We start from the raw sequence: 7992 nt of genomic DNA on the forward strand, positions 1-7992 counted from the left end.
TTTCTTGCTCCATTTGCCAAAGAAGCATTTTCCTTCTCTCAGGAGCTGCAGATGCAGATTACCACTGTGCCAGCTTCTTCCTGTCTGGAGTGGTTCGGCAAAAGGAATTAGTTCCGGAAAGTTCATAAACGTCTATTTTCTTTTCACTTCTACTACACTTCACAGCTGTCTCACTGTGCTCTTGTCACTTTTCTTTCGAGTATACTTATGAAAACCCATCACAGCAGCTAAGGTCTGCAGGGTTGGAAAGCTGACCTGCCAACACAAGGGGCAGAAATACGGAAGGCAATCTTTCTCCCATCAAATAACAGTTCCTCCACAACCCTTTTACTGTTTGGGATATCCCTGAGAAAATGCAAAGCCTCAATTTTGGCTTGTTGCAGCATTCACAATGATGGAGAAAAAGCTGTCAGGATTCACTTGTCAGCAGCTTAGGCAGTTGTGGAACTTGAGGTCCATTTGAAAATACTTCAGTTATTTGTATGCAGTAGACCTAGATGCAAGGGCATTAAAATCTGGCATGAAAGCCTATATGAGCAGGATATGCTCTAGTCTGAAAGAAGACAGGTTTTGATTGAGATAAGATGAAACACAGACAACTAGAAAGAAGTACAAGTGCAATACAGCGGGTTGACTTCACGTTTAAAAACATGGCACATCAGTGCAGAGAAAAACTAGTCTGTAGCATCCAATTAGAGCTGCTGCATTTTTCTAAGCTGTCCGGCTTACTCTGCATCCAGGCAAAACAGTTCACAGAAATAGTATATTCCCTTTTTTATGTATCACTTCAGGAGAAAAGGAAAAAAAAAAACCCCAGACAACAAGACACACAAACCCCCAAAACTGTTGCTATAGAGGTATCATCTACAGAGATAAAGAAGGCCTAAAATGGAGCAAGAATTCATAGAATCACCTTTCTAAATCTTCAGTTGCTCAGTCTTGAAAATATGGGGGAAGAAAACTGAAATGCATGTGAGTTAGCATGCGGTTGCATAAAGCTATCCATGAGATCAACTAGGACTCTAGGAATTTCCAGAGAAGTTGATCCCACCACATCTGCTTTCTCCCTACCTGTGAGAAAGGACATCATGAAAATCAACCTTCAGACAGATGAGATTCCTTCTCCCTTTGAGTACTGCATCACCACAGAGAGCCCAGCACCCCCAGAACAGCAAGAGAGATGAAGGAACCGGCACTTACTGCCACAGAGCATTTCCAGTCGGTTTGATACTGCAGGTCAGCTACAAGCAACAGGATCCAACTCATGTTCAAAGAGCTCCAGCTCTACGTCTTATTGAACAATGGAAGTGGTGCACTCTGGAAACTCTAATTTAGATGTCCCACTATATATGCTGGTAAAAGCATATATATATATATATACACACATATATATACACACACACACTGATTATTCAGACATAATCTGGGGTTTGCCTCACACCTCCTGCAATGAAGCCACTGATACTTACCTATCGTCACACATACAGGGCATTGCAAACCAAACCATCCTTGAAACAACTCATCAGCAACTAGTAGACTCTGTATTAAAACTGTAGCAGTATTAATATTTGATGTCTTCACAACAGTAAAGATTTATTTATTTTTTTAAAAGCAGAAAAGTCTGAGAAAGCCATTATTTGTCACGGGATGATCCAAAGGCTGTTAATCTCCTGTCTACACCTTAAAGAAAGAAAAGAGGAGAAAAATCTAATTTAAACAAGTGTTATTAGGGATAAAAAATTCAGACTGATGTTACGTTAAATTATTTGGGAGGCTAAGGTATCCAGCCATGGTCTTCAGTATAAAAGAAAATTATAGGGTCTATCGACTAGAGAAGCGGTGCTCTGAGCCTATGTGCTGGCATGCTTACAGTTTTTTTAATGTCTGGCAGGTTGTTTTACAAACTAAACTCAGCAAGACGACAATTCCACCAGAAGGTGCTTCAGATGGTTTTGCTAATAATTTTGATCAGCTGAAATGGAGAAAAACATAACTTCGTTTATTTGGCTTTTCCAGAACCTGTCAAGTCTGAGCAGAACCATTAATTTCCCCCTTCTGCATCTCCCCCACCTTCTTCCAGAAATGACGCACTTCAATTCTATTTTTTTTCTACAAGTATTCTGCATAATCAGCCTTTTTTCCCAAAACAAACTTTGGTCATTCTTTGTTCACTTCCTTTGCTAGAAGGAAGTGCCATTTCTTGAGAATGTTCATTGGAGGCTGGTACTGCTACTGCTGCAAACATGGGAGTGCCAACCACATCTACTGGCTTTTGTTTTAAGAGCCTTTGAACCAACTTTGTTAATGGACTGAATGCAATTTAGATAGGGAACTTGGCTAAAATGTAGCTTCAATTGGCTATTAAAATTTAAGAGCCAACTAAGACAGCTAATTACAAAAAAGCTCCAGTGATAATGCTAAGCAGAATTAGTAATAGCAAATGACAGTCTGTCTAGTCTTATTCCCAAAGGGAAAGAAACTCTTAACTAAGAAGTCAACCAGACAATGTGCAGAAAACCTAATTGCATTACTGTTATTATGGCATCCCAAATCTGGCAGCTCACCAGGATAAAACAGTGAGCAAAGTCTGTCAAACTACTCAGGAAAGCAACTGACCCCCTTCTTAATGCTAGCTGTAACAGACATAGGGAATTACCTTATCATTTTATATTAACTTATTGGGAAATATTCCTGTAAAAATTAGCAAAGCAGCACCATCTAAAAAATATCTTATACCCATCCTGAATTTGACTCTTTCGCCAGATATTTTCGATTAAGGAAAAAAAATAGAAACAATCTGTCTGCAAAGCGTTCAAGCACTAAAAGAAGCATTCCGTGCTTCATTATCAATAGCCTCATTACACCATCAGCTGAAGTGCCGACTAGCTCTCCTGTGAAGATTTATCATGTATAGTGGCCACTCTGAAACATAGGTAGCGGAGTCTTTTACATTCCCTACTCAAGAGTCTCCCTGCTGTGCTGGAAATGTCAGTCCGTTTTTTTCACGGCTGCGCGCACAGATTGGAAACAGCAGGAGAGCTTGGGAGTATGACTGCAATACCAGCAAGGACACTTGTCTTCACGGCACTGCTCACGTGGCTCTGGGAATGCAGGACCCTGCTGTTCTCTAATATTTACACACACCTGGAGCCATCAGGAGCAGCAGATGCAGTCTAAAGGCAGCTTGCTTCTTTTGTGTTGGGGGCTTCACTTTCAAACAGGGATGGCAACAAAATCCTACTGTTTCCCTATCCCTGTTCTGCAAAACAACACACACGTGTGCAAGCACATACAGCACGCGGTATGTACAGTAGCACTACAGGGATTATCACAGCCTTCCGCTTCGCTTATCCTGACCATCCCACGCTTTAAAACATCATTGCAGTTCACAGTGAGCCAAAGGCGTTCTTGCTTGCCAAGACTGTAGTTTTGCAGTCTCTTGTGAGCAACGGCAAGCTCTGAAACAACATTCACCTCGGATGGAAAGCACCCTTTTTCTTTGCAGAACACTTGCCAGTACAAACTTTTTCCAGGACTTTTTTGGGGTGGGAAGAGGCAGGGATGGCTTACGAAATCTGCACCTCAGAACATACATTTCAAATATATGGAAATATCTGTGTTTCCTGCATTTGGCTTTGGCAGTCTCAAAAGAAAACACACTGCTTGTAACCTTCAAAATAAAGAGAAAGTTTACTGGTAAGTAAGTTTCTAAAACAATTAAAATGTCAAACAACTAAAGTACAAAAGGATGACATTAACTTTGAGTATGCAAGACAGCAAGAGAATACCATATGCTTTCCTGACAACAGTTCTTCGGAAGAGTGTAACATACTTTTTGAACAAAATGATTAAACGAAGTCATTAAAATGATAGTTTGGTTTGAGGAGTTTTAAATATGCGAGAGGCTTTAGCAGTCCTGTTTTTGCATCTGAAATGAAAAGAATGCTATGCTTAAAGTCACCAGCCACACTTTGCTGATTGAGTCTGTATAGCAGTCAGAGTAGAAACGAACTTTTAAATATGTTATTCCAGTTTTATTTAGAAAAAATGGATTCCCTTGTTTTCAAAACATAACCTCAGCATTCATTCAACATTTTATGCTACAACGTATTTATTTCAGTAACGATTCAGACATAAAATCAAGCTAGCAGAGCACTGGACATCCACACAAATACACCACCCACTGGCTCACACGCATTCATTTTGGTTTGCCGAACTTCATAAAGCACTCTCCCTCATAAGAATAATGTTCATGCCCTAACTTTTTTTTTTTTTTTTTTTTTTTTGCAGTATCTAAATGTAAAGTAGTGGTATTTCACACCAAAATTAAACACTGCATTTTTTTACTTCCAACTCTGAAAACGACTCAAAGCCAGGCAAGGAAGTACTTTTAAGAAAGTTTTTGGAAGGTTACATGCTTCTCAACTATGAAAAAAAGGTAAACCATAATTTTGTTATGAGAAGCACATGTGAGTCAAGCTTCCACTGGAACTAGACACTTTACAAAATTATTAATAATTACAGCTTTTCACTAACATAAAAAGAAAACCTGAGGGGGCAGTTGAGAATGGACCTTGGGTTTTGGTTTGTTCTTCTCTTTTCCCTGGGCCCTATGTCTGAAATGCTGGTCTCCTCCTTTCCAGAGAAAATCTGAGTAATTAGAAAAGTGACACAAACACAAATACTATGAAAAAAATAACTAACATTCACTACCTGTTCTCCAAATAATTGTTTACACATATTTTGTAACAAACTGGAATGCAAGGACGTGACTTTTGTCTTACATTCTCTTTTTTTAATTCAAACGCTTGAAAAATATTTGAAAGGTGTCTCTACCATTTCAGACTTCCTCTTGGTGTACATCTAAGTGGCCCTCAATAGGACTCACTCAAAATTAGAAGAAATCAGATGCAACACCACTGTTCTTTATAAAGTACCCACAACAAAAGTAAATAAAGCTTTATTTCTACATTATAAAGCAGAAAAAAGCACTTTAGTTTGCCTTTAAGACATGAATTTGTGTATATAAAGAAAACACATCCTCACTTCAAAGTTGGCAAAACTTTGCATTCGTATTGAAGTATTCATAAATCATGCAAATATTTTAATAAAACAGCTATTTAATAAACATCTATTTTAATAAAACATGTATTCTTCAAAACAGGTACAAACAACATTTCAGGATTCATCACTTTAAAAGGAAAGAAATAGATTCCAGTGCTACAGTAACTGAAAAAAAAAGACAACCCAGAGGTAAGGCAAAGAGCAACTTAATTTGTTGTTCCATCTATAATTTACTTCTGGACTCCCCTTCTGGATGCTGTGCCTTTCTTGGCTTTTGGTGAGGTCATCTTCCACCTTCTGGTAGCTACTGCATCAGCAATTCAAACAACAACAACAAAAAAAGACAAGACTTTCTAAAAAATAACAGAAACAGATCAGAAGAAAATACGTATAGTCTTAAAGAGGACAGATCGACTCAGATCATGCATTTAGTTTTGACGGGGGGGCAGGCGGACGCATGACAGGGACTCAGAAGAATTTACCACAACTTCTGGGCACAACATTTTTTCCTGAAAAACATGTTGTACAATTCAGCTTCTCAAACGGTAGCATTACATACCTTGGAGCCAACTTAATAGCTCAGGTCCACTAAAGGATGAAGAATCAGATCCTCTTCAAAACCTAAACTCCTCCTTCGTCCCCATGCACCAACTTTTAGTTCCGCATTAAGCCATTTTTGGTGCTCTTTAGCCCTTGTGCTAAGCTGATCCAGCTCTACAATCTGGCAAAGAACTTTTCTTTTGTCTAATAGTTGAGTGAGCTGCAGCGTCTTAGAGCATTCTGAACGAAGCTTATACAAGGGGAGGTGGAAGGCACACCGGCAGAAAAGAGGAAGAGTTTTGTTTGGCACTGTTGAGCTGTTAAATCAGCTCAGCTATCAGTGCAACTTCACCTACACATTTCAAGCTACTATTTGGCAATATTCTAACAAGTGTAACAAACAGTGCCATCTAAGTAAGATTCCTAACAAACTTGGCAGGCAGGTTGTTCAAAAAGACCATACTCAAGTGCAGCAATAAAAAACTCCCTGCACTTTGATTCTTTCCTGCCCACTAACAGGGAAAAGGGGAAAAAAACCAACAAAACACCACAGCTCATTTCTGTAAATCACATTCAACTGTAGTCACTTTGAGAAAAAAATATTACTTACCATAAAAATTGCTACCATTTTCGCAAATGCAGTAACAGTAATATGTTTTTCATCTCTTAGCCACAGTATTATTTGGTTTACATTTTTTTTTATCCTGACTTCCCCCTTGCAGTCAGTATGCCTAACTATTTAAGTTCTTGCTTGTAAAGCTATATGTAACTCTACAGTTCCTGTTAACCTTTTAATCTGGATTACTAACAAAGAAAAAAAGATAAAATTGAGTTTCATGGAAGTCTGTAAGAAAGAAGCTGCTTGCGTAAGACAACAGCCTTTGAGCAGTAGGAGTCACGGATTGTTCAAGCTCAATGAGTATGTCTGGGGGAAAGTAAGAGGTAGAGAACAATACAAAGCAAACCCAAACAGTTTTGAGGCTGCCCAAAGCCAAAACCACACCAAGAAAAGCAGCAAACTACTGCAAACAGTTTTGCTTTCCCGTTTGCTTAATTTTACACAACTTAATTTGCTCTGAAAATGTTGATTTGAAACTAAAAATACCAAAATTAGCTTTGAAGAATTCTAGTCTTGAAAATAAAATGGAGAATGAAAAAATATTCTTGTTCCTTTTTTGTCCAAAAGCACTTGCTGCAGCCAACACATAACTATAAAAAATTGCCAGACAATACATCTTTGATTAATAAATCACTTTAAAAAACCCAACACAACGGACAGCTCTGGTGATAGTCTCTCATTGAGCAGAGCAGCTTTACCAATGAAAAATATGTTCTGGCAAAACACACCGCTGCCTCCCCCCCGGCTGCTATGTAAAAGTCAAACCCATTCTGGTACCCTTACGTAGCTAAAAGATACACAAGCAGGTATCATAAACGGGAGTAGTAAATTAACTGTGTAAATCTTTCCTTCTCTCAGCTAAAATCTGGTTTATGTTCAAGAATTATTTTATCATTTTCAGAGTCACAGAAGTATTTCAGCTACTATAACTGAGAATTCTAGCAATAGACGGTTCTCCTGAGTTTTCCAATGGAGTATTCAGTGGTATGTAGCTCAAGCTGTCCTACCAACTGCATGAGCTCAAAGTTTTCCTCTCTCCACCCCTCCCGAGATTTTTTTTTTCGTGGAATCTTTGTATTGCAACAGAAAGCAGAGAACGACCCAAGGTTTCTCTTCAAGAAAATACAATAACCTGATCTTTTCCCCTTTCATTAATCCCCACTGGTTATGACTGAGGTAACCGTGATTTTTCTTCGCATCCAATCATAAGACTGTGTGATCAGACACGGCAAAGACAGGTCAAGTTCATGGTTCTATTATCACAAAGATGGTCAATATGAAAATGATGAACTTCAGCAGGAAGGTGTCGGTTTATAGAGAAAAAAAGAAATGAGTTACCAGATTTTCACGTTTGTATTTCAAGAATGTAGTGTTTCATGGCTGTCACAGACAATACAAGCAGCTGCAGCTCACCCATCCCTCATTCAGCAAGGGCTTAGCCATTTCTAGTGCCTGTGCTGGAACATCAAAAAGGAGAAGACAGCTGCCCTGTCTCCGATTTGTCCTTTATGTTTATTGCATTAATGAATTGTTTTCAAGGCTTTTCTAAACTGTTCCCTCTGCAGAGCATCAGTGGAACGGAGTGGCAGCGATCAGCAATGAATCATAAGCAAATGCCTGGATGTTTCAGGAGTCAGGCCTTGCTGGGTAGACATACTAGTGCTGCAGCAGCACTACTCAACCACTGCTCTGCCAATGAGAAACTGAAAAACTAATGTTTTGTAGCCACAATTCAACGTGGTATTTTGAAGACAGCAAAACCTGGGAAA

This window comes from Falco biarmicus, unplaced genomic scaffold (genome assembly GCF_023638135.1).
Source record: "Falco biarmicus isolate bFalBia1 unplaced genomic scaffold, bFalBia1.pri scaffold_30, whole genome shotgun sequence".
Taxonomy (NCBI): domain Eukaryota; kingdom Metazoa; phylum Chordata; class Aves; order Falconiformes; family Falconidae; genus Falco; species Falco biarmicus.